Here is a 26,107-nt window from a genome sequence, read left to right as displayed (position 1 = left end):
CCCCAAGTCATCAGGGTGGGCATCCTTTTTAAAAAATTGAAAGGAGGCCATTACCATCATTAGGCCCACCTGAGAGAGCCCCTCTGGATGATGGAAGAGGCTTCTCCGTCTGGCCTCCTCCTCGGCGGGTCATTAGTTAAAAGGGGAGTGGGGGTGGGGTGGGGGTGCTGGGACGGCAGGCCAGGTCTGGACCACAGGGCTCCCTTTGGAGAAAGGAGCCAGAGACAAATGATTCGAGTCTGAATTCCATATACACCGGAGATTGCTTATCGATCCACATCAGAATATGCGGGCTGGCCCCGGGGACCGGCCGAGTATTTTCCCAGGGAGTTAATAACGTGGCAGCTGAGCTGTCTTGTCCAATTCACTGAAGCCAGGCCTCTAATCAGGGCCGAGTTTCTTATTTTGAGGATTCTTGCCACTTGTGTGAGCTGCCTCCCTTCCACTCTGCTGGGCCCTGCCGGTGATTGAAATGACAGTCCACGGATGGGGAGGCTAATCAAATTGTTTATTATCGACCTAAATCAATATGTATAGATTGTCGAAACATCACTGTCACGCCGCCAAAAAGTCATACTAATAATTCCCTGCCTGCAGATGTAATCCAGCGCGATTTCTCCAACCGGAATTACATCTGAATTTAGGGGAGTAAAAACAATTAGAAGGGAGAGGGGGCTCAAGGAGAGGGGCGAGGGGACTCTGCCCATGAAATATCTTTACACAATTCAATGGCTCTGCATTAGGTATTAATGATGAAATGTCACTTTGGTCTGCTTAAATATGAGTCCTCAGCTGGGGAGGGAGTCAAAAATCCACTGGGGAAGCAAATGGGAAAGATGGATGGACAGGGTCCCATGGGAGGTGGGCTGGGCTCTGTAGGGGAGGGTGGGAGCACGGAGAGTAGGACTTGGGGGGTTGGGCCACTCCAGGAGTCTGAGAGCAGGGGAGCTCAGGCCCAAGTACTGGGCCATCTAAGGGACTGTCCATGGAGGTAACATCAGTCAGGTGCCACATTTTCCCTCCCGATTTAGTGACCAAGCATGGCTTCTCTCCTTTCCAGAGGACAGTTGAGCAGGTGGAAGAGGAGGGTCCTAGAGACTGAGAACCATAGCAGCTCGTACTCATCAAGCTCCTTGAATGTGTTGTCTTCAGAACAACCGCTGCTAGCCGATGAGAATCTTGTTAAGAATTGGCAAAAGGCACCTGTGTCAGTTTTCATTACTGTAACAAATAATGAAGTTAATAAGTTTATTATAAAAGGTTTATTCTGGCACACGGTTTTAGATGTTCCAGTCCATGATTGCATGGCTCCCCGGCCTTGGGCATAGGGTGAGGCCTTGCATCATGGTGGGGGCACATGAGGGAACAAAACTATTCTCCTCGTGGCCAGGGAGTGTGAGAGAAAGGGGAAGGTACTGGGCCCCCACTATCCCTTTCAGGGGCACGGCCCCAAAGACCTAAAGTCCTCCCATTAGGCTCCACCTCCTAAAGGTCACTTCCTATAGCACCACCCTGGGGCCAACCCTTAACATGTGGGACTGTAGGGACACTCCAGATCCAAACTGTGGTAGCACTCTTCCAGATGGATGCATTAGGAAAGGTACCCAAGCTGGGTGGGCACAAGCTCAGGGCTCAGCCCAACAGGCTTTGGGGGTTGCAGCCTCCTCACTGGGGAACTGGCACCTGTATGCACCACATGGTGGAGCAAGAACCTGTCCACACCCATCTGTGGGCTTCCCAGGGAGCTTGTTCAACCCGTATAGCAACCCCATGAGGCTGATGGGATTATTTTCATTACTATTTCCACAGGGAGACCGAGGCACCATGAGGGTAGACAATTTGCCCAAGGTCATGACTGGCATGTGACAGCACCAGGTTTTGAACTCTGGTCATTTGCTGCCACGTCCTGGTCTCTTAGCCAGGCTGTACTGATCAGGGCTGGCTGCATGGGAATTTGTTCAGGAGGCTATGGGGACAGCCGCCTTGATCCCCCTTCCTACCTTCCTCGGTTAACTCCCTACCGGGTGAGGGGCCAAGACTCACCAGATGTTCAGCTATGGCTCCAGGCCTGTTAGTGAGTCCCATTTTTCTCTCAGAGTTTCCTCACCAGCTGTGGGAAAGGGCAGCCCCAGAGGGTGGCTTCTCCTGCAGCCACAGCAGGCCTGGCGGGCTCAGGTGGTTCCTCAACTCACTGGAGCGTGGGGTGCTCCCCAGAGCTGCTGAGCCACACCCGGGTGAGGAGCCCTGCCACAGGCTCTCCAGTCACCCTTCTGGAGAATGTCACTTGTGTCCTGTGGGGAGCCACCGCCCGCTGGCATGTCCCTTTGTGCTCGTGTTTTGTACTAAGCAGAGCTATGAGATGTCTCGGCACTGAGAAATCCCAACCAGGCCTTGTCTATGCCTGTTGCCCCGCCCCTTCACTGAACCTGGACAACAGGTCCATTCCATCTTCACCCCTAGGAGTGACCTCTCATGGAGCATGCTCTATCTGGAAGGGGCCTGTTTTGGGGACAACCTAGTCATGGGCAACCACCTTGCTGTGCCTTGTGGGGATAATGACTGCCACATGCAGGGGGCAGGTGGCAGCAGACAGGCCACACGTCCCACCAGAGTACTCACCAGAGCGCTGAGTAGGCCAGGCTGCTGTTGCTGCTGGAGATGGAACACAGGGCTTCCCACATGCCAAGCCCGGGTTCTATGCCTGTGCCGTGTCCCCAGCCCCTCTCCATGTCTCGAGAAGCAGCCTCGAGGAGCTGGTTTCCCCTTGCCCAGTTCCAGCAGATTCGAGAACACACTATTTAGAATTGTGTGTGTGCGCTTAATAAAACAGAAAACTACCTCTCTGCAGCCTCCCACTTTACCCAGCGCAGGCCCAAGAAGCAGGAGGGGAATTTCAGACTCCAGAGACCCCTGAGAACACTTGGCAATTCCACAGACTTTCAGGTTCAAGTGGATTCCAAACTTGGCAAACACATTTCTCCTTGTCCCTAGAGAGAAAAAATAAAAACCCACCAGCAAAAATACATTACACTGGGCATTATATTTCTGTGACGGAAATAACTCATTTTCATGACACACTATAATAATAGCAAATTATGGTACACAATGAATCCATTCTCATTAAAGTCTGTATGGAGAAAAGCAAAGAATACAAAATGTATACAATTGTTTAAAGGAAAAATGCCATGTAATATAAAAGATACTCTAATCGCTATTTCTAATTACAAAGAAGAGAAAATCACTAAAAAATTTTTACAGCATCTAATTACCAAAAAAAAAAAAAAGAGAGAGAGAGAGAGAGAGAAAGAAAGAAAAAAATTCAGAGCCACAAAATAACTCTCTGAAAAATTAATAATGAAGGAGAACTTCAAATGACTGTAGTTTCTTCAAAATTGCTCTTCTTCCAATTGAATGTACAGGGAGCAGTTGGCAGAGCTGTGTGGGACATTGGTTTTCAAGTGGCTCCTTGGTTCAGGTGTGGTGAGACCCTCTTTATGTCAGGTTTCCTGCTAGGCACACATGGGGCCTCATTCCATCCCCAGGTCACCCAGAATGTGAGGCATGGCTGTCCTCCGCTATCCTCGAGGCAACTGAGGCTCAGAGAGATACTGTGGCTTACTCAACATCAAGGGGAAGTGCGCACCGTGGTCAGCCCGCAATGATTCAGTGTGTGCCTATTCTGGATCATCTGGAAACATCCCGGTTGCCATCCTTAACAAAACAGTCTACGGACGTCCAACCATGGTCACTCAGTCGAGGCTGCAGGAGTCAGGACTGGAATCTGAGACCATGGCAGTCAAGGTCAAGAATTTTGTGCTATAGAGGTGATCACCAAAGAAAGCTCTCCAAACCGTGCGACAAGGCAAAGTGCTGCCTAGTCTTCCCAGAGCAAGCCATTTGACACCACCAGCTGAAATGTGCCCCTTTAGCTTTAGTAGCCAATGTCCCAGCTGCAGGATGGTGTGGATCAGGGGGCACAAGGCTAGGGCAGAAAACTGTGAGGAGGCCACAACGGTCATTTGGACACTAGATGAAGGGGACCAGGTGAGGACAGGAGGGATGGAGAGCTGCAGGTGGGTCTGAGCCATGCTTTCCAGGCAGAACCCCCACGACTTGGAGGCTGGGAGTGGCAGAATTCCTGCTTGGGCAGCTGGTGGGTGGTGGGATCTTTAACTGAGCTGTGGAAACTGCAGGGGAAGCTGGCTGGGGATGGGAGGCCGGGGGGATTTTGGATGTGTGGACTTCGAGGCGCCAGCTCTCTAGGCAGCCTCTCCGTTTGGATGTCTAAAGGCAGCTTGAACTTGTGCCAAGGAGGACTCTGATGTCACTGCTGCACACCTCACCGTGAACCTACCCTCGCCCCTTTAGTCTAAAATAAGTGACTGTTCTAGTCACTTATTTTGCTGCTGTGACTTAATGACCCAACCGGCACAACTGTAAAGGAGGAAAGTTTGATTTGAGCGCTCACGGTTTCAGAGGTCTTAGTCCACAGAAGGCCGGCTCCATACCTCGGGGCTCGAGGTGAGGCAGGACATCATGGCGAAGGGAAGCAGCTCGCATCATCAGGAAGCAGAGAGAATCCACTTCCCAGATCCAAATATACACCCAAAGCCACGCCCCAATGCCCACCTCCTGCAGCCACTCCCCACCGGCCTCCAGTTACCACTCAGTTCATCCCATCAGGGATCAATTCACTGATTATGTTAAGACTCTCAAAATCCAACCATTTCTCCTCTGAACCTTCCTGCATTGTCTCACAGGTGAGCGTTTGGGGGACACCTCACATCCAAACCATAACAGCCACCATGTCAGTAAATGACCACATAATTCTACCACTTACTTAGGTCAAAAAACTGAGTCATGCTAACAATGACTTCTTGCCATCAATCTCCACAGTTCATTAGCAATTCTATCAGCTCTTCCTTCTGGAAGCATCCAGAAGGCTCTTCCTTCCGGAAGCATCCAGAAGGCAGCCCCTCCCACCTTCTCCACTCTTCCCTCCTGGTCCAAGCTGTGACCACGGCACACCTGGCTACTGCAACAGCATTCTTGGTGGTCTTCTGGTGGCTTCCATCTGAACCCTCTGGAGTCTTTTCTGCCAAGAGAAAGAGAAATGATATTTTTACAACTAAATCAGATTATGTCATGACCCTGTTAAAAACTGTTCCCTAGCTTCCTGAACCATCTTGCGTCCCTTGAAAAGATACGCGGAACTCTTAACCCCAGGATCTCAAAATGCCACCTTCTTCACAACTCGGTCATCATAGTCAACACCGAGTGGAGATGAGGTCACGCTGGAGTAGCGTGGGCTGTCCCTCCTCTTGACTGGTGTCTTTGGAAGACACACACACACAGGGAGGGCAGAGACTGGGGGATGCAGCTGCAGGCCAAGGCCTAATGGCCACCATGGGGAAAGGCCAGGAAGGAGGCTACCTGGGGTTTCACTGCCCACACGTCCTCTCCGACACCTTCTAGTGTCCAGAACCATGAGAGAATATATTTCTGTGGTTTTAAGCCACTTCGTCGGTGGTATATTTTTAATGTAGGCCCTAAGAAACTAACATGCTCAGGATAAAACCTGAAGTCCTGCCCATGGTGGATGAGGCCCCTCATCACTGGCCCCGGCCATTGGCCTGAGTGCAGCCCCTGCCACCCCATCCTCCTGGGCTTCTGCGTTCCCGCTGTAAAAATATCATCCCGGCCCCTGTCTTCAGGACCAGCACCTCTCATCCCTCCTACTCTGTGCTCCCTCCCAGCCACTCTGTCTAAAATGGCTCACGGTCCCTGGGCTTTCCTCCTTTTCCATAGCTGGGATCATTTGCCCAGCCATTACCACTGTCTGAAACGGTATTTTTAAAGTGTTGCCCAACTTTTGTCTTTGGCACTAAAATGTGAGCTCCTGAACACAGTAGCTTTGCCTGCCTTGATGTGGTGTGGGCAGAGGTAATCCCGCAAATACTGGGACCCTGCTTAACCCTCGCAACCGCAGTGATGAATTCATTTAATCCACATACAACCCTACTCATGCACCCATTTCATAGATGGGAAAACCAAAGCACAGAGAAGTTGAGAAACTTGTTCAAGATCACACAACTAGGAGTAGATGGCAGAGCTGGAGTAGAAGCCAGATGGGCTCCAATGTCCTGCCCTTCACGACAGCAGCTGCTCACTGTGGGACCACGAGGGACTTGGCTCACCGTGTCCTAGCACCACAATGCCGTGAAACCTCTCAAATAAAATTAAACCAAACACGCATAGTGTTTTTCTCTCCCTTTTGTTTCCATCTGCATTTCCCCTGCTGGGAATCTCCCTGGAAAGGGTCTCACGAAGGACTGGAATTTGATCAAGGAGTTCTGACGACAGAGGTGGGCATGGACGGAGTGGAGAGCCTCAGTTGGGGACAGCTGTGTGGAGGCTCTGGGACAGAAGGAAGGCTCCCTGGGTCCCTTCTATCCTCTATCACTATTTCCCTTGCCAACCCCTGTCTATTCTCTGTCTCTGAGCTCAGAATCTTGGACAGACAGACTACAGCTTACCTAGGTCAGGACTCCTGTTACCAAATAGGAAATCGGAGGCCAGAGGATGACGTATCTTCTAACCGATAGGTGCATTTCACGTGCTTGAGTTTTACTATGAAACTTACTTTTGCCAAAGAACTGTTAGGAAGTCAGTGATCATCTCGTGAGAAAACGAGGCGACCTGGGAATCTCTCTTGGGCCCATGGTATAGCCTGCCTGGCTTCTGCTGGCTTCTCGGTCTTCCTTTTGGACTGTGAATCGCTGAGAGCAGGGCTGGGGTCCTTCCTAGTCATGTCCCTGCTGCATCTCATGCTAAGAGCAGCTTGCATTTCCCCCGACTTGGCCTTCATCGTTTACGGCGTGAAAACCATCCCCTCTGGCAAAGCCCTGCCCCAGTCGCAAAGATCTCAGAACCCCCATGAACCCCACCATCTCTTCCCACCGGAGCTTCCTCTCTACCTCCCGCCCTGTGCGATGACCTGACCTCCCCTCACCAACCTGCATGTTTCTGCAAGATGATACTGTAGCCTGCTCACAGCTTGGTGACAAAATATTGTTTTACAGTGATAAGTATCTAGTAAGACAATATTTGGAAAGTTATTATCTCAATGTCTCTGGTTGAGGACATGGAATCATATCACCCAAAGCCAGATCTGCTCTGTTTGCAGCCAGCAACCGGGGGTGGCTGGGGACAAGACATGGGAGGTATCGAGGGTCTGGATCTTCCAGTGATTTGCCACAGATTGGTCCCCATGTGACTGATAAGGCCTACTCGGAACCCAAAGCGGAAGCCATGACACTGAGCAGCAGGGGTGTCAGGACCCAGGGAGGTGGGGAATTTGAGTGGGGAGCTTGGGTAACGAGATTCCAGTGATTAATGAATTTCTTCAGAAGGCTGCGCCTGTTGATACTGTCTGCCACCAGCTGGGGAGGTCGCTTCTCTTGATGACAAAGGCCATGTCTCTTGTTCATAGTCAACAAGTTCTCTGGGCTCCAACTTCAGAGAAGGTCCAGCAATGGGGGTCTGAGACCCTTCCCTGTCACCTCATCCCTAAGCAAGAACAGAGTGCCACTATTGGTCACTGGCCTCAGGGTGTCCATTGGTAGCTGGCCTGTCTAAATCACACATCCCATGCACACTAGTACAGGGTTTCCCAAACTCGGCACTACTGACATTTGGGTTGGTAATTCTTTATTGCGGGGGGCTGTCCTGTGTCCTGTAGGACGTTTAAGTAGCATCACGAGTCTCTACTTACCAGATGCCAGCAGCACCTTCCTCCTCTCCTACTTGTGACAAGCAAAAGTGTTTAAAGACTATTGAAATGTCCCATGGGGGAGAGTGGCATGGGCTAAATAGCCTATAGTTGAGGACCTCTGCTGTTATGATCGGTGTATGAGGTCTCCCCCCAAATCTCCTGTTAATGCAGGAATATCAAAGATAAAATGATTGGATTGTGAGAGCTGTAACCTAATCAGTCCATCCTAGTTTGAATGGACTGACCAGGTGATAACTGTAGGCAGGTGGGGTATGACTGGAGGAGGTGGGTCAATGGGGACACCCACGGGAAGGTGCATCTTCCTTGTGGCCCTGCCCACCTTGCTTCCCGACCCTGTCATGAGCTGAGCAGCTTTCCTCTGCTGGACCCATCCTGCCTCACCTTGGGACCAGAGTGAAGGAGCTGGCTGTCCATGGACTGAGCCCTCTGAAACAGTGAGCCCCAAATAAACTCTTCCTCCTCAAAGTTGTTCTTGTTGGGAATTTTGGTCACAGAAGGCAAAAGGTAACTAGAACAATTGCTAGAGAGAGCAGGTTCATTCCCACTACCCCATCTGAACGTTCGGAATTCTGATGGTGAGTTTAAACAAACACTACCTTCCCTGTGTTTGGAGAGGCTGAGGGAGCTTCACCTGAACAGGAGCCAAGCAGGGAGGCCAAGCCAGAGGCCTGGACCATTCTGCATGGCCATAAATCCTCCTTAGGAGTGTGCCTCTCCCCGGCCCCAGCTCATTTCAGCTTACCTGTTCCTGTGCCACCTTCTCTCAGGTGCCTCTGGTTCCACCTGAAAAGCTTCAGCCTTTTAACACAGGGTTATCATGAAGCCACAAGCAGGAAGCAAGGGGAGGTACCAACCCAGGGACACCTTCTAGAAGCTTCCTCCTGGCCTGCAGGTGGTAAGGATTCCTAAGCCGCATGCTCCGCAGCCCTGCCCTCAGCTTTCCTCCAGCAGGGATCTAAATCCTGGAGGAGGGAAATGGCCACAAAGTGCCTGGGGTCCTAAGGGCATGGCTTGCTCAGCAAAATGCAACAGAAATGAGAGTAGGTTTCTTTTACTCTTAGAAATATGCATTATAACCAAGAATGTTCCCACGACCGAAGTTACCCTGGACCCTCCAGCGAGGGTGTGGATGAGGTCGCCTTGGCCATCACCCGGGTGCTGCTCACTCTTGCTTCCTCCTGATGGTGCAGGGCCTCAGTCCACACTCCCCCAGGTATAGCTGGTGCCCACTGCTGCCACTACCACGCCTGGCCTGTCCCTGGTCATCATCCCAGAGACCATGGAGAAGACAAAGGTCGTCCATGGTGAATTAGAGTTCGAATATTTGTTTTCCTTGGGGAATTAATGAGTATTCCAAGGAGTGGTTTCCAAACTGGGTTCAGAGAAGCTGTCATGATTTCCAGGAAGTCTCAGGGGCGACCATTTGGGAGCAGAGTGTAGCAAGGATGGGGAATGGATGAGACCTGCGTATCTGCCTCCAGTGCAACCAGAGGCTCTTTATCACAGAATGTACCGGAATGTCAACATGTTTCACTTGAAGACAGGGTTCTGCTGTTTCAAGAAAGCATCAAAGCTGCTTTCCTAAATGATAGTATCTATGGAGTCTCTCATATAAAGTAAATATTAGAATTAAAAGAGAAATGATAACATATAAACAATTATAAAGACTATACAAAAAATAGCTGGAGACCCTCTGAAGTAAACCGAGTCTAATGGAAGGGAGGTGGCACTGCAGGCTCCTTACTGATGATCATCTTTTCTTTCTTGGGCTGGGAGTGGTCATACAGGTGTGCTCATTTTGTGATAATGCTTTGGCTGGTGTCTGAGTCCGCTCTATAACAGCATTGCATGACTGGGTGACGTCAGTGACCACCATCTATTGCTTACAATTCTGGAGACTGGAAGTCCAAGATCAAGGCACCTACAGAGTTGGTATCTGGTGAGGTCTTTCTGGTCTACAGATAGCCACTGCTTCGAAGTTTGTGTCCCCTCAGATTTCATATTTGACACCTACCTGCCTCCGTGATGGTATTAGAGATGGAGCCTTTGGGTTGTCATTAGGTCACGAAGGCTCCAGCTTCATGAATGAGATTACTAAGGGAGGTGACTTTTCCCTTCTGACATGTGAGAACACAGAGAAGGCACCATCTATGGAAAACAAGCTCCATCATTGTGAGCCATCAATTTCCTTTGTTCATAAATTTCCCAGTCTAAGGTATTTTGTTATAGTAGCACAGAGCCAAGTTGCCACCTTCTTACTGCATCCTCTGAGAGAGTGACTTCTTGCTTCATTCTCTTTATATAAGGACATTAATCCTGTCATGAATGTCCTGCTCGCTTCTCCGAATCTAACCTAAGTTGCTTCCTAAAGGTCCCATCTATTTCCAAACACCACCAGGTTGAGGACTAAGGGTCTCAACTTGGGAATTTTAGGAAACACAAACATTCAGTCCATAGCACTTAGAAAACTATGACAGGCCAATCAAATATTGTCTGCAGCCTATTCTTACAAATAAAGTTTTATTGGAACACTGCCATGCTTGTTCACTTGTGTAGGGTCCATGACTGCTTTCATGCTACAAAGAAGATGTGAGTAGCTGCAACAGATCTGGTACAGCCTCTCTGGCCATTTCCAGAACAGTAGCTAACCCATTTCTGTGTGTATAATACTTCAAAGACCCATGTGGAAAAGGCTTACTTCCTAGAGTAGTGCCATTGGGAGCTGGTGAACCATTAGGAGGTGGGACCTAGGGGGACATCTTTGGGTCATTGAGAGTGCTTCCTCAGAGAGGACCCTGGCCTCTTTCTTTACCTCTTTCAGTCCACAGCCTATTTTGCTATTCCTGCCATGATGTGCCACCAAAGGCAGAAAGCAAAGTGGTCAATCATGGACTGAAGACTCTAAAACTGTGAGCCCAAAGAAACCTTTTCTCATGATAAAAACATTAATAAGAGTAAGATCTTGATTACAAAAAAAAAATTTTAAGAAAATATTTCAAACAAAAGATAGAAATGAAATCTTCATTTTATAGGTAAAAATACTTATAAAAGATCTAGAAAATTGGCAACTTCATTTGCATCAGGTCCATGAAGAGAAATTTCTAGAATCAGTGCTTTTGGCCCCCCATTAAATGCTTTTTCCAGAGATGCATTTTAACATTTCCTAGCTATTGGGCCTGCATCTGGGAGACTCTCGGGATGCCAACAGGCTCCATGGGCTGCTGGAGACGGGGGCCTGCCTCACTCACCTCTGCTTTGGTGAAGGTTGTAATAGAAGCACCTTCTGGCAGGATGGGCTGGAGGGGCGAGGGTGCTGCAGGTCCAGGTCTGCTCACCACGGTCAGGGGACACAGCTCAGGAGCAGACAACCCAGAAGCCTGGGGCCCTAAGAAGGTTGCCAAGGTCAGGCTGACCTGGGTCGACCCTTGGGAAGAGGAACGACTCTGCTCACAATCACAAGACCCCTGGGAAGGGGTTCATGTGGGGTGCAGGCTTGCTCTCTATCAAAGTTGGAGACCGGTAAGTCCTACCAGCAGCTGGTCGGAGCTAGCCTATGGGGAGGAGGGATGGGTGGAGTGTGCTGTGCTGTGGGGGAGGAGGGAGTTCACGTCACGAGCCAGGAGTGGGCGGGGAGCCTGAGATGGACCCCCTCTAAATCCTCGCAACCCTTGCCTGGGACATGAAACCACAAACACCCTCACCTTTCCCATTTCACAGTGAGGAAACTGAGATTAAGGGCTTGAATACATTTCCTAAGAGTGGAGGTGGAATTTGGACCCTGTCTTGGAGCTGAGAGACTGGAGAGTGCTAAGATACTTGAATCCCTGTGAGGAACATAAGGACTTGTGCATTATCTGTTCTCGAAGAATTTGGGGCCCCACAATGCACTGCTTTGTGGCACAGGTTAGAAGATGGCAGCTCCTCGTGTCTCAGCTCCCGAGCCTGAAAGAGCCTCTGCTGCTAATTTCTCACCCAACAGAAACCAAAGATCCTCTTCAGGGACGATGTGAACAAGTGCACGGCTAATTGGGTGCCGCAACTTTCCTGGAGTGCCTTTCTAGACTAAGAGAAAGTGAAAACAAAATACTGGAACAATGAGTGGAGGAGATGGACCCTCTACCTCTACTAATAATGGGGTTTACGGAAGAAAGAGCTCAATTTGCTGTATATAAAATACTAGGAAAGAAAGGCCCAGAAAAAGTCGGGTAGTTCTCAGAAAACACAGACTATTTTAGGTTTAAAGACAAAACATAAACCTGTAATCTCAGTGGTTTGGGAGGCTGAGGCAGGAGGAGCACAAGTTCAAAGCCAGCCTCAGTAACTTAGCAAGACCCTAAGCAACTCAGCAAGATCCTGTCTCTCTATATATAATATACATATATATACAATTATTTATATATATTTATTATATATGTATATATATGTGTGTGTGTATATATATGTGTGTGTGTGTGTGTGTGTGTGTGTGTGTGTATGGGGATGTGAATCAGTGGGTTAGTACCCCTGGGTTCAATCCCTGGTACCAAAACAATAACAAAACATATTAAGGAACAGAAATTCAGGGCACCCACATACACTCCTATCTGTCTGTGGGTGGTGTTAATTCTCATTGCTGTCTGACTGAGAAGCAGCCTCTCCATCTACTGTGTAACCCTGGAGCCTGCTGGGAGTTAATTGTAGGCAGGGGCGTCACCTGAAAATACCTTGGACAAGGAGGCAGGGGAAGGGGACTTGTCTGCGGCAGCCAGCAGGAGGCCCCGGGCAGAAGTGGCCTATATTTTTAGCTAGGGAGGAACAAGACTGATTTTCCACTATAGTAATGTTGTAAACTTGCCTACCCCAAAGGTGAATTCAAATTCCATTTGGAACAAGTCTCTTTAAAAAGAGATGACAATTCATTAACATAGTACGGGAAGTATATGGACATGAAGAAAATTGTGAAGTGTTCTCTCTCTCTCTCTCTCTCTCTCTCACACACACACACACACACACACACACACACACACTAGCACAAGAGCACAAGTTTGGGACACACTGTTGTCCATCAGGATATACAGAACAGGACACAAAGAGGAAGCGAGTCTAGGAGTTACTCAAACAGTGTGTGATAAAACAGAATTTCTGGCTCTTTCAAGTGGTTTCCTGGGCAATGAAGTTTGATCGGTGCCCAACAAATTGCCTTTTTGAATAAAAGACTGAGGAGAACGTATTAGGCCCGGAAGCTCTGCCCTCTGTTAAGAACTATAACTTGATCAGTCTGTGGTTTTCCATCCCCACCCCCACATCCCTTTCCTTTCCAGGATTATGCAGCTTCTCCCCGGCAAAGAAAAAAAAAAAAAAAAAGAAGAAGGAGCATTTGCTTGTTGCCTATTTTGCTGGAAACCTGCTCCTGAACTGTATCATAACTCCCAGTAACAACCCCTTCCTGTGGTTCAGAGATCTTTTATAAGCCTATTTTAGGCATCTGATTATTGCCTGACTAATAATAGGGACTCTTTTTGTCAAAGAACAGACAGGAGGATACAGTGTAAATCGTAGCGTATAATTGCTCAGTGACTGCCATTGAAAATCCCTAGTTACTGGAGTAAGAGTGTCTCTCTGAGGTGTGAGAAGCTGTTTTTTCATGTAGTAATCAGCAGGCTGTGAGGAAGCAAGCAGAGAAACCCACCCAGAGGGCACACAGTAAAAATAAATAAATAAAAATGGAATAAAGACAGAAAGGGAAATGGGAGGGTCCTGAAATACCTGCGTGGGTCCTTTGTACTGCCTGGGGGAAGAAGTTCAGTGAGAATCCGGGAGGATCCTTGGGTCAGCTGGGGGTTCAGGGTCTGGAGCCAGTGGCATGGGTGGTGGGTCACAGCAGCTGCCAAATAGCACACAATGGCTTTGAAATGGGCAGTGAGCAATAAGCCTGGGGTCCCCAGGACAGTTCAGAGAAGACTCCCCCAGCACACACACACAGAACTCGAAGACTCTGGAATGGACCCGTTGGGATCAACGTCATTCATTGTTCGGGACAACTTTCTGCTTCTGGGGACCAAGCCTATGGGAAACCCCAACAGTGCAATCACTGCTCCAGTCTTAGTATTGCCTGACTAAAAATAGGAACTCTTTTTGTCAAAGGGCAGAAAGATACAGTGTAAATCGTAGCGTATAATTTGCTCAGTGACTGCCATTGAAAATTCCCAGTTCCTGGAGTAAGACAGAGGCTCTCTGAGGTGCGAGAAGCTGTTTCTTCATGTAATAGTAAAGGAACTGTGAGAACGTCTAACTCCAGCCCAGTCATGGTCCTGGGTCTCTTGGTAGGACTCACCATTCCCAAAGATCCAGATGACAGCAGGGTGCTGGACCTACATGGGAAGACTTTGCGATTACTTGGAATTGCCCGGGAAGGAAATTCTCTCTCCACTCTACCTGGTTCTGGATTCTGAACTTCTGAACCTTATGGATTCTGTGCTTTTTCTGGATCACCTTTAGATCCTCCTGTAACTGGGAACAGTTCTCCTTGGATGCTTCAGGCTAAGGGATGAAAAATCCCTAGTTCACTTTTGCTTCTGCTTCTACCTTAAACAGAGGCTTAGTCCTTAAATCATGCCTAACTTATATCTGCAATGGTCCAAGTTTTTACTGCATGCGAAATCACTGATCTGTACAACAGCCCTGTGCCCTGTTCTTTTTTTTTTTAATTTTCAATTTTCAACGCGTCTATTTATTGTATTTTTATTGGGGCATTCTAATTCTACAGAACAGGGGGATTCGCTGGATGTATCTTTCCTTGCGCGTAGCATCGACTGGTCTGGTTCATTGCCCTGTACCTCCCCTTTTCCTCCTCTCCTCCCTCCTGCAACCCCCTTTCCTTTTTGACCTCGCCAGCTTCTGCCGATGAGAGAAAACCCATGACCTTGACTTTCTGAGTCCGGCTTCTTTCACTTAGCATGACGTCCGCCAGTTCCATTTTCCTGGGACTGCCAGAACCATGCTCCTCTTTATAGCCGAATAAAACCTGCTGTACTCGTGTGTGCCTGTCTCCCGCCTGCCTCCCTTCCTTAAGGGCTCCTTGGTTATTCCCAGGATGGGTGAACTTTCCCTTCTAACAGGGCTCCAGTCTGCTCCCCTGCTGTGGGGACCCCACCTCTGTGCTCTGGACTCCATGTTTGCAAACCCTCTGTGCGGCTCATGCCCAGTGTAGGCTCCAGGCCCCACTTGACATCAACAAAACCACCCACCAGCTAACACGTCTTGCTGGACAAAGGACTACAGATACTGGACTTTGGTCCCTATGGCTGCCACTACAAAAGATATTTTGGTGCAAGGAATCTGGGGTTGTGGTTGTGGAATTCTCTTGTCTTACCTCACAGAGAAGTGGCTTTTTTTCAGAAAAGAATGCAAAGGAAAGTAAGCGATGTGTAAATGCTTCTCTTCTTGTATGTAATTTTATGTAAAAGTCTGAATGTCCTGCTTCCTTGAAGAAGCGCAAGCTATGGTCACACTGAGAGAACTGTGGGCTGGTCCCCCCAAGGAGAGTCGGGCTTCAGACTGGTCATGTGCTCCCTACCACTCCGCATTACCCCTGACATGCTCTGGTGCTTTACATATCAATCTAGTTGAGTCCTCATCATCACTTACTAGAAGTTTCCATGGACTGAATTGCACCGTCACAAAATGTGTATGTTGGAGTCTATCCCCAATGTGACTGTCATTGGAGATAAAACCTATAAGGAGGTCATTAAGATTAATTGAGTTCATATGGATGAGTCCCTAATCAGATAGGATTGGTGGCTTTCCAAGAAGAGGAAGACAGAGAGTCATACAAAGCAAAACTCCTGTGAGCACACAGGTGAGATCGCAGATGCCTACAAGCTAAGAGAAGAGCCTTCAGAAGAGACAGACTTGCCAGCCCCTTGAACTCGGAAGCTCCAGAATCAGGAGAAAATGCCTTTCTGCTGTTTAAACCACTCAGTCTATAGTCTTTTGTTACATCAGCCCGAGTTGACTAATACACATGGATCATCCTACGGATAGGACACTGGATTAAAGGTGAGAAACTTGCAGAGGTGGAAGTGGCAGAGCTGGGGTTGGGATCCAGGCTTTCCCAACCCAACCAAGGTACTGCCTGAGGGCTAGGACTTCACAAGTTTCAGGGCCCCTTCGAAGTCCATGGCCTCCCTGGCTGACCAAGGGCCTGTCCTCTGCCCCTGCCCATCCCCTGGCATCCTCATGGATATTATCCTAAGAAGTCCGGCCAATGCCAGCATCCACTGGCCGCTCCCCCTCTCCAGACATTGACTTGTAACTGTCACTGGATGCCTGGCTTAGGTGCTGCCTCCTTCTACCTCTATCCCTGTAAGAATGCTTGCTGCACAGATCCCTGATCACTGCTTTGCAACTCTGCAAAGTGTGGACTCTTTTCTGTCCTGATGGCACCTCCCATTGGTCACTTCACATCAAAGGAAGGACCTGCTCTCAGTTGCCCTAGTCTAGCCAAGGCCTGAGCAAAATGCAAAGTCTATCAATGGGATGGACTGGCCCATCCAGGGCGATATGAAGTAGGGGTGTGTAGGGACAGGGTACTTAAGTGGACTGGAGAGCTAAACCCTGTCCACAGAGAGCAGCTGCTGCCCGTGTCTGAATGCCCGTGCCATGAGGGTGTGTGCCTGGGTGACCAAGTCTCCTTGTATTTCCAGCAGCAGTCAGATATTTGTGTTTGCATAGATTTGGTGGCCAAATCTGCACAGTGAGCCTTTCAGCAGAGCTCTGCAAATCTAGTGGGGTCAAGTAAGGCAAGAACAGCCTTGGTTGTTCTATAACCCTAGGCCACTGTCAGAAGGCCTCCTTAGTGTGATGGCACTTGCAGGGGTGTGGGATTTGGCTTGAAAAAACCCTAGAGAGTGAAATTCCAGGGGGTTCCCCATATGTGAAAGGCTTGTCTTCAGGGCTGTGCCACATCCCTCCTGATCTTAACTGGGAGCTTGTTATCTGGTTGTCCCTTGGGCTGCACGAAGCTGGAGTGTCCCAGAGTAGGAAAGCACAGACCACCTCCCCGCTCCTGAGCTCTGAACTGGGGTGCAGAGGACAGGTGTCAAGGAGAAAGAGCTGGGACAGCCCCCAGGCTGCAAGTTTTTCATTCTGTAAAAGGGGAATAATGAAGGACCTAGCTTACACGGGTTGCTCAGTCTTGTAAGTGCTTAGCACAGTTCCAGGCATACAGTAAGCACTTCATAAATGCTGGCTGCTGCTCTTAAAACCCATCCAGCAAGGCAGTTGGGAAGATGAGTCTGGTCGTATTGGCAAAGTCACCAAAAGTCAGACCTGTGACTTGGAGGGCAACTTCGGCTGGGATCAAGAATCAGTTCTAAGAACAGAAAGCCAACCATGAAAAATGCTCTGTCTACAAGCGTGCTCCCCACAGCATCCTTCACCGCGGGCAGAAGCTGAGGTCACTAAAATGTCCAAACACAAAGGGATAGTTGTCACTAAGAGTGATAATGTGCCTCTTATTGAGCGCCTTCTACACTAGGAACACAGAACACGCATCTCATCTAATCCTCATGCAGGTTACTATCATGAGGAAGGATGTGGGTGGGGGAGGCCCCAGCTGGGGGGTCACTGGATAAGTGAATCACAATCCAGTCACCAGTCACCAGTGAGATGTTGGGAGTGGTTATAAAGGGTGGAGGAAGCTCCAAGTAGAAGCACATTCTCCCCAAGAGGTGTCGGAAAATGTGGTGTTAAGACCAAGATGGCGGGCAGTGCACAAAACACTGTTACCACCCTCCTTCTCAGAGCTGAGGCTGGGGCTGGGGTGGGGGCAGAAACCAAATGCTGACATCTGTGTCTTGTGCTGGTTGGGATATGGTTTGTCCCCCAAGGTTTCATGGGTTGGAAGGTTTGTCTTCAGTTGCAGTGGTGGGACCTTTAAGAAATGGGGTCTTTTGAAAGAAAAACTGGGGTTTAGTTTTCCTGGGACCTCAGTGGCTCTGTAACTTCCAGCTTGATCATGTGATCTTTCTCTCGGATATTTTCCCACTATGATGCCACCTACCATGAGATGACCCAGCCAAGGGCAGTCCTCACCAGACACCAAATCAGTTGAGCAGTCCAATCTTGGAATTTCAGCCACCAAAACTGCGAGCTAAATAAATCTTTTTTTCTTTGTAAAGTACCTAGCCTCCAGCATTTTGTTACAGCAAAGAATGACAGACTAATATACCCTCTCACCAACCGATGGTTCAAATGAGCTGACTTCAACCAAAAGATTACTGACAGAAGAATCCCCAAGGCTGAAGAAGTTAGGAAGGGGTGTGAAGAGTTGTCTCCTCACCCCTGGCCTCATACATTTTCCCTGTTATTAACCGAGACATAAAGGGTAAAGGAGAAGAAGTAGTGTTTCTGGAACCTGGTGAGATCTAGAATTATAGGAGGGATCACTTGTCAGAAGTTGATATAATGAAAAGATATAACTCCTAGCAGAGACTCAGCAAGAAAGCATAGCGGGACAGGGAAAAAAGGCTCCAATTTCTCTCTTTCCACCCTCTCATCTCCCACTGATGCCTCCTATTGGTCAATCCTAACCAGAAGCCAGAAGGCACAGGAGTTTCACAAGAGTTCACATCCTAGGGCAGAGAGCAGAGCAGGTGGTAGGTATGGGTAGAGGGCAAACAGAATAACCATCATTGGATGATACCTGAGCTGCCCTTCTAGGTAATGACATAGCCAGTCACTTGGAAAGGTTAAAACACACAAAACGGAGGACTTTGTGTTGAACTTATGGAATAGAATTGTATCATCTTTTAGTTTTCTCTTTTCAACCAATATGAAGCCTGTGCTGGCCTGGGGCTGCTGATAGAGACACTTAACATATGTTGTCCCTGACATCAGATGTTCATGGTATAGTTGGAGAGAGAGAAGAAAATGGAATAAATGAGTTGTAATATGAGTGAAGAGATGGACACTAGCAGCAGAGTGGCATGTGAGTGATAAGAACTGGGAAAGGGCAGTTTGCTCTGCCTCACCATGTGCTGCCTTCCGCCATGTTTTATTGCAGCAAGGAGGCCCTCACCAGAGTCAAGCAGAAGCTGGTACCATGTTCTTGACTTCCCAACCTCTAGAACCATAAGCCAAATAATTCTCTATTTAAAAAAATAATAAATTAACAACAAGGACTGGGAAAGGGAAAGAGATAGCAGGTGGCCTGGTCAGAGGTGGGTGGGCCAGAGGTAGTAACTAGGGTCCAGTTCCGAATTGTGAATTCCTGAACAGAGACCTCCTTCCTCTGAACATCAGCTTTCTTCCCTGTAAACTGAAGTTCCCTCCAAAATGATGGGAAGAAGCTGAGATGAGTGTACAGATGATGGCTAAGACTCAGCCCATCGTCTCAAGGTGCTGTTTCAACTAGGACTTCATGGTGTCCACACAGGCCTGTACTCCTCCAGAGGCATGTGCTCCTTCTGCTCTGACCTGCTTCCTGAGCTCTCCCCAGAGCTTGCTCTACTTCATATTGAGGATGGGTGATATGTAACTAGTAACAATGGCAATCCTGGATTTTTATTTTTATTTAAGAAATTGGCCAAGGGAAGAGAGGGATGGATTGAATGGCTTTGAATCCCTTCTATCTCTGAAACTTGCAGTGCTCCATTTTGGAATCCCTGGCTTCCTATAAACAACATCACCAACAATCACCCATCCTTCTATCCAACATGCTAAACACTACTGACCTGTCCACTCATTGATCTTTCCATTTGCCATTCATTTACTCATCTGTTCATCCTCCGTTCATTCATCATTCACCCATCTATCAATCTTTCATCCATCATTCGCTCATCCATTATCCACCTATCCATTCATCTATACATCTATGCAGGTATATGTACCTATGTAAGCTGAATCCTGATCCAGGCTCTTTGGGTGGAGCAAGAATAGGAGTTTTGTCCTCAGGAAGATTTCCTCTAGCAGAGGAGTCATGAAAAGTTCAACCAGGGTCAAAAGCTTTTTGGAAGAAGGGCGAATGTAACTGAGTAATGAGTGGTCCAGGTAGGAAACGTTCAAGCAGGAGTCTGACCACTGGAGGCTTCCAGGAAGAGGTGGCCTTCCTGGAGAACTGGGGTCTGACCAGAACCTTAAGGAACAGAAGTTTCAAATTGATCCTGGGCTCTTGAAGTCAAGAACATTTCATGCCTTTGGTTTGCCATCCTAGACCGAGCTAGAGGACAATCCAAAGTCTTGTCTGCCGAGAACAGGTTTGGGGATCAGACCTGAATTCCCAGTCAGCAACTCTGACTTCTTTCCCGGACTGAACTTCTTGCCTCTGCTCCATTACTCAGCCCTAGCACTGAAGACCTTGTAAACTAAACCAGGGGTGGAGGTTGGGGCTAGAAGTTGCAGAATAAGAATTCAGCTCATGCCATTTGATCATTAGTGCTTACACAATAATGGTTGTTCCTTTGAAAAGTGCCAACCTGAAGGCGTTCTCACGGGGTAGCCCGATGTGCTGAGCATTGGCCCCCCACTCTGCCCCGCAAGGGCACTTTCTGCTTTCCTGCCTTGGCCATAAATAACCCAGCCACCTCTAATTTGGCCTCCAATACCCTGACCAGCCGTGATTTATTCACAGACCAAAACAGGCATCTCTAATTTGCTAACCAATCGCTGCAATTCTGGCCTCGCCAACCAATAATTCTGCCATCTCTAATTTGCCAATAAATAATTCTGCAGCTTCAAATTTACTAACCAATAATGTGACCAATTTGCTGACCAATGGTTGTGTCAAGGCATAATGGTGCCCCTAGCAGATGGTAATTTGCTAAGCAATATTCGGACCTTTCCCCCTTCAGCAATAAAGAACCTTCATGATCTTTGAATTCCGAATCCATTATTTTGCTCAGAAAGGATGCTGCAGGCTGCAGGATTGCAAGGGTTCCTCCCCAAAACTTGTGCTCATCTATAGATATCCTCTATCTATCAATATATCTAGCTATCATCTATCTATCTTCTGTGTGTATCATCTATCCATCTATCACCTATCATCTATCTTCTGTATGTATCATCTATCTATCTATCTATCTATCTATCTATCTATCTATCTATCATATATCTATATCTCTTGGAATCACATTGAAAATCTTGAAATGTGAGAGATGTCCCAGCATGCTTATCTTACAGATGGAGATATTGAGAGACTCACAGAGAGAAAATGACTTGTCCAAGGTGACACAGTGAAGGAGGAGCAGAGTGGGACTGGAGTACAGGTCTCTGGAATGCCAACTCAGTATCCAAACTATACTACCCTGGGAACTTGACTTTCCTCCACAGGGAATTTGCACCAAGGAATCTGTTGACTCTGGCTGGGCTGGTTGCCACCAGACCTTGGTTTGTCCTTAGCCAAGTTCTCTTGGTGCCAGGAGAGGGAGGAAGCTGACCTTGCTGACCCCACCACCTAGGGGGTCTGAGAACCGAAGAGAAAAGAGGGTTGGTTTTGCCACAAAGAGATCTTGGCTCAGTTTCAAACCCAGGAAATGCGGGCTCTCAGCAGAAACCCAGAGCCAAATCCCACATCCCTTGAAAGAGCCGGCACCCACATTTCCCAGGATGAGTTAGAACAAGAGATTTGTGAAGTAATGCTGAGACCCCCTCCCCCAGCAGGTCCTGGGGACCAAGACATGGTGGCCCTATAGGAACACGGGAGAAGCCTGAGCATACTCCAACCCAGCTACTCCAGGAGTGAGGAGAGTCACTTGGAGGGACATCTGCTTGGCAGAGGTGAGTCTGAGCTGGGCCCTCCCAGATCTTTGTGCAGCTGAGAAAACCAGTGCTTGAGCTGACCATCCCCCAGGCCTTCTGAAAAAGTCTGTTTGGCTTATTTTTATACCTGTGGCTCTTTATTCAGAAATTAAAGTCAATTAAAACCAACAGTGCTTTGAGAATTTGAGGGAGGACCCCCAGGGAGGCCAGAACACGCCTGGCCTCCCCCTTGAGTGTCATCCTGCCAGTCTTGGGTGATTCTATTTTGAGGGAAGGAAGGCTGATCCTGAGGTGGCCGTGCCTGGGATCTGGCTGGAAGGATCCCCCTAAAAGACACATCCCCTACAGTCCCAGTGCCCCAAAGACCAGGTTCTCCTTCAGTGACCAAATCTGGGTCAGTGAGAAGCAAGAGAAGAAGAGAAGAAAGGTGACAGAGAGGCAAGAGAGGCAGAAGCTGGGCTCAGCCCCAGTCTTCTGGCTGCAAGGGCTCTTTGGGGGTCACATCTGGCTCTTTTGGGTACGTGCACCTGCTCCTCTCCAGCCCTGGGAGGCCGGAACAGGAGAAAACGGACAACCTGGAGCAGTCAGGCTCTCACGAGACTCAAGGGAGAGTGCACTTGAGGGCAGATCAGAAGATTCTAGTCTATTCTAGAAAGCATGACGTGGTGAATTATATTCATCGCTTGTACCCAATTTCTACCCCCACCCTGGGTGGACTTTGAAAAGTAAAGAGCTGATTTGAATTTTGTCCTGTTCCAGCAACAGATCTCAGGTATCAATTGTCCAGGTGGAGTGGATGGGGTGCCCACTCTTGATTGTGGCGTCATTTGGCCTTTGAAGCTTCCTCTGACTTGCCAACTCCTCCCTAGCTTCACCGCGAGTCCTCAAGGTCAGCATCTGAACCCGTTCATGGCGCGGTCCATTGCTGCTTCTCTAGGACCCAGAAGGTGTCAGTCCTGAGGTCAAAACAAGACCTGGTCAACTGGTTGGATAGCAAATGACCTCTACTGACCTTGGACTCTCTGGTCTGACTTTAGGAGGTCTCTCCTCAAAGGAGAGCCCAAGACAAAGGCGAGAAGTGGTAACAGGGAGCAGGTGTGCAAGACAGGAGGCAGGAAGCAGGTGGGTGGGCAGGTCAGTGTGAGGCTGCTTTGTGCTGTTGGCCACCAAGATGAGCAACTGAGCTTGATCCCTGGGACCTTCTGGCCAGTTCAAAGACATCGGCGCTCCCACCTGAAGCTACTACTTGGGGAAAGGTAAGGATCCACGGTTTCCTTCCCTTTTGGTCAAGGACGTGTTCCAAGTGCTTCTGCAGGAAGTGAGACCAACAGGGAGGGGCCAGGTGAGGGGTTGTCAGGTGGCACCAGACAGCCTGGAGTGGAAGGTGAGGCCAAGAGTTTCAGGTGGCCCTCAAGTGGCATCTGATGTGTGGATCTCCCCCTTCCTAATGACCGATAGGAGGGGAGCACCCTCAGTCCCAGAGAAGAAAGCGGGAGTAGCCCATTAGCAGCTCCCCGCAGGGCCTGCCGTGGGAGCTCCGCACGTGTAGGACAGCTGCCGCCTCCGTGCCCCATCAGGTAGGAGTGAAGGTCTCATCTGGGGCCAGCACCCAGCAAACCCCCCTCACCCTCATTTCAGGAACACACTCAGCACCGTGGAGACTCTGCAGGCCGCTTGCCTCTCTTGGGCTCAGCTGCCCCTGGTAACTGGTCCCCAGCAGGAGACTCCATTCCGTGCTCCACATGAGCCAGTTTCATGTGGGTAAATCAACTGGGAAGTACAGGAGCTTGGGACTCTGCCAACAGGGGGGACATTTGCTTATTCACCTGTCCTTGTGAGCCCTTGGCACTGACGGTGAAGGGCGAGACCCTGTCTGGTCCCCACATTCCTGCACGTGCATCCTTCTGACTCCACTCCCTTAGTACGATGGCCTCACCACTTGTGTTCTAAATAAACGGTTCTCAAAGTGTCCGGGACCAGCACTTCAGCATCTCCTGGGAACACATGAGGAGCAAATCCTCAGAGTCCAACGCTGGACTTGAGCAATGAGGACTTTGACAAGTCCCTGGAGGGACCCTGATGCATAATGCAGCACGAGAGCCCATGGTCTAGGGACAGTGTCTTGGAATTACTCAGCATGTGCACGGCATTTGTGGGAGCCCTCAGGTCTGCCCGCCCCACTGTAGGGAAAGCCTCTGTCCAGCAGAAGCATGGGTGGACGTTCAGGAGCAAGGCCAGCTCAGCTAGGAAACCACTCGGAACTCACTGGGGCCTGAGCATGAAGGTAGCTGCCTCCAGGTCACCTCCAGAGAGCACGCAGCTCCCTCCTGCACCTCCCATCCTGCCTCCCCAAGGACAGAGAGCAACAACGCAAAGGGAGGGGCACAGCAGTGCCAGAAGGAACACTAGGCACCACTGTTACTGGACATCAATATGCATTAATTACTTATCTCATTTTATTTCTACAAAAGTCTGTGACAAAAGTCCTATTGTTTTCTCCTTTTTAAAAATGAGGCAACCAGGGCACAAGATCCTATAGCTATCAAGGGCATAGTGGTGGGATTGAACCCAGAGCCACCTGGGTCCAGTGTCAATCTCACAAATCTGCTTCCTCCAATTCTTGAAATTACGATGCACTTTACATATGTGTGAGTACCGCGTGGGTGTGCACACACACATGTACATGTACACCTGATTTTATTTTAATTAGGCAAACAAGAGTTCAAGGCCAACCTGGGCTGCACAGCAGAGAGAGGGAGTGACTGAGCACCGTGTAAGGTCCAGAGATCTGGTTTCCAGCCCTGCTGCTGCATGTGTGTCCCCAGGAAGTGAAACAGTGCCCAAGGAGAAAGAATAGCCTTCAGGGACTGCGTGTCCAGGAAGAGGGGCCACAGGAAGAGGGGCCTGGGCAGGGTCAGGAAGATTTAGGAAAATGCTCTGAGGAGCAAACCAGAGGCCCCCGGGGCAGAGGCCCATAGGACCTGGCCAGCTGGGCTCAGGCAGTAGCGAGCAGTGGGGACTGTGGCAGGCTGCTAGCAAGAACCTGGTCTAAGGGGTGGACACAACTTCAGCTGCTTCCAGGAGCAAAGCTTCCAGGAGCGCTGTGTAACTGTCACCTGATCACAATAGCAAATGCTGGATCTTCCCGTTGCTAAACAGAAAGTGGAAACTGAATTTTCAAGCACAATCTCCTGCTTTTTAAACTTTGTCCACAAATTTTTAGAAAATATTAGGCCGGCCAAACAAAACACTTCCAAGGCCTGAATTCAACTCTCCAGCAACTGGTTCTCAACTGCTGTGCAGAACGGGTCTCCGTTTCCATCAGCGTGCTTCCCTCCTTGAGAACACTCGTCCTCTGGGTCTGTGAACGGGGTGACCCTGGGACCATGGGGGACCTTGCTACGGAGCTGCATGATTTATTACTTGTGTTATGGGGCTTATCAGTTGTCCCACTATAATATAGTGGCACTGGATGGAGGATTTATTCTCTTTTGTTCTCTCATGTATCTCAAGTACTTGGTAAACTATCCAGCACATAGTAGGTGCACAGTAAATATCTATTGAATGAATAAAAGGGATAGTTGGGCCTCTTTTCTAGCAGGCCTGCGCAATCAGTTCTCCTCTGCCAAGCAACCCTACTCCCCCTCTGCTGGGGAATTGCTCCCTGGGCTCAGAATAAACAGACCATGAAGCTCTCAGCCTCCTTCTCTTTCCTTTTCTACAGAATGCTGTGGCTGGTAGGGGGTGGGGACAAGGGACCCCAATGTCCCCAGACCATGGGCTGGGGGTGAACATGGCAGATCTGCTGAAGTTTAAGGAGGCGAGAGACGGACGAGCAGAGGAGAGAAAAGAAAGAAAGAAAAATCGTCCCCATGCCAACAATGGTCAAAATGCGTTATTAGGGTGTCCAGGAAATTATAGCTTATGTCCATTAGTTCTTTCAGGGTTAATATTGATGCAGATATTATTTCTATCCACGGCCCCATTTATTTGAAATATTATGACTGGGAGTAGCTGCTGCCGTGAATCAAATCCATTGATGGAGTAGTTAGCTGTGCCACCAGGGCAGCCTGCCCGCCCCCTCCCCCCGCCGCGAGCATGAAATATTATGGAGATGGTTCCTTAAAGTGAGCACTTTATCATCATTTGTCTGCAGGCCCCCGCTAGGACTGCCTTGCCCGGCTTCCCGTTGGGCGCGAGGAGCTGTCATAACTCAATCAAGCGACTAATGCTGCTCCTAACACCTCCAGCCCACGGCCGCTAGCCAAGCAGCCTGCTGACAGCCGGGGGTCCCCGGCCCTGGGCCCTGCTGCTGGCCACATGCAGGGCAGAGGTATTTTTGGAGGTGGAAACGGAGGACTGTTTCCATGTGCCACTTACCAGTCTCCAAACACAATCTGTCATCTCCCACTCCCAGGCTTATGGGGCTGATGCTCCTGACCCGGTTCCTCTGCCCTGGCTGGGACTGCCAAGACACTATCCATTCTAAGACGGGAATTCGGGATGTGAATTGGTGGCCTGGTGCAGGGAAAAGGACTGCCTCTGATCCTGGTTCCCTAATGCTGCAGCCACAGC

The 26,107-nt window shown here is 49.2% G+C and overlaps 1 long non-coding RNA gene across 1 annotated transcript; it reads right to left on the bottom strand.

Annotated features, from left to right (window-relative positions):
• Positions 1 to 296: 296 nt before the first annotated feature.
• On the bottom strand, positions 297 to 26,035 carry LOC124966478 (uncharacterized). The gene is made up of 4 exons (XR_007105359.1): positions 25,913 to 26,035; positions 5,029 to 5,095; positions 2,620 to 2,987; positions 297 to 1,221 (listed from the first exon to the last, which is right to left on the bottom strand). It is a non-coding gene; the product is annotated as an uncharacterized LOC124966478 (long non-coding RNA).
• Positions 26,036 to 26,107: the final 72 nt, after the last annotated feature.

This window comes from Sciurus carolinensis, chromosome 16 (genome assembly GCF_902686445.1).
Source record: "Sciurus carolinensis chromosome 16, mSciCar1.2, whole genome shotgun sequence".
NCBI lineage: Eukaryota > Metazoa > Chordata > Mammalia > Rodentia > Sciuridae > Sciurus > Sciurus carolinensis.
The sequence above is the reverse complement of the archived record's forward strand: the minus strand, read 5'-3'. Positions and strand labels throughout refer to the sequence as shown.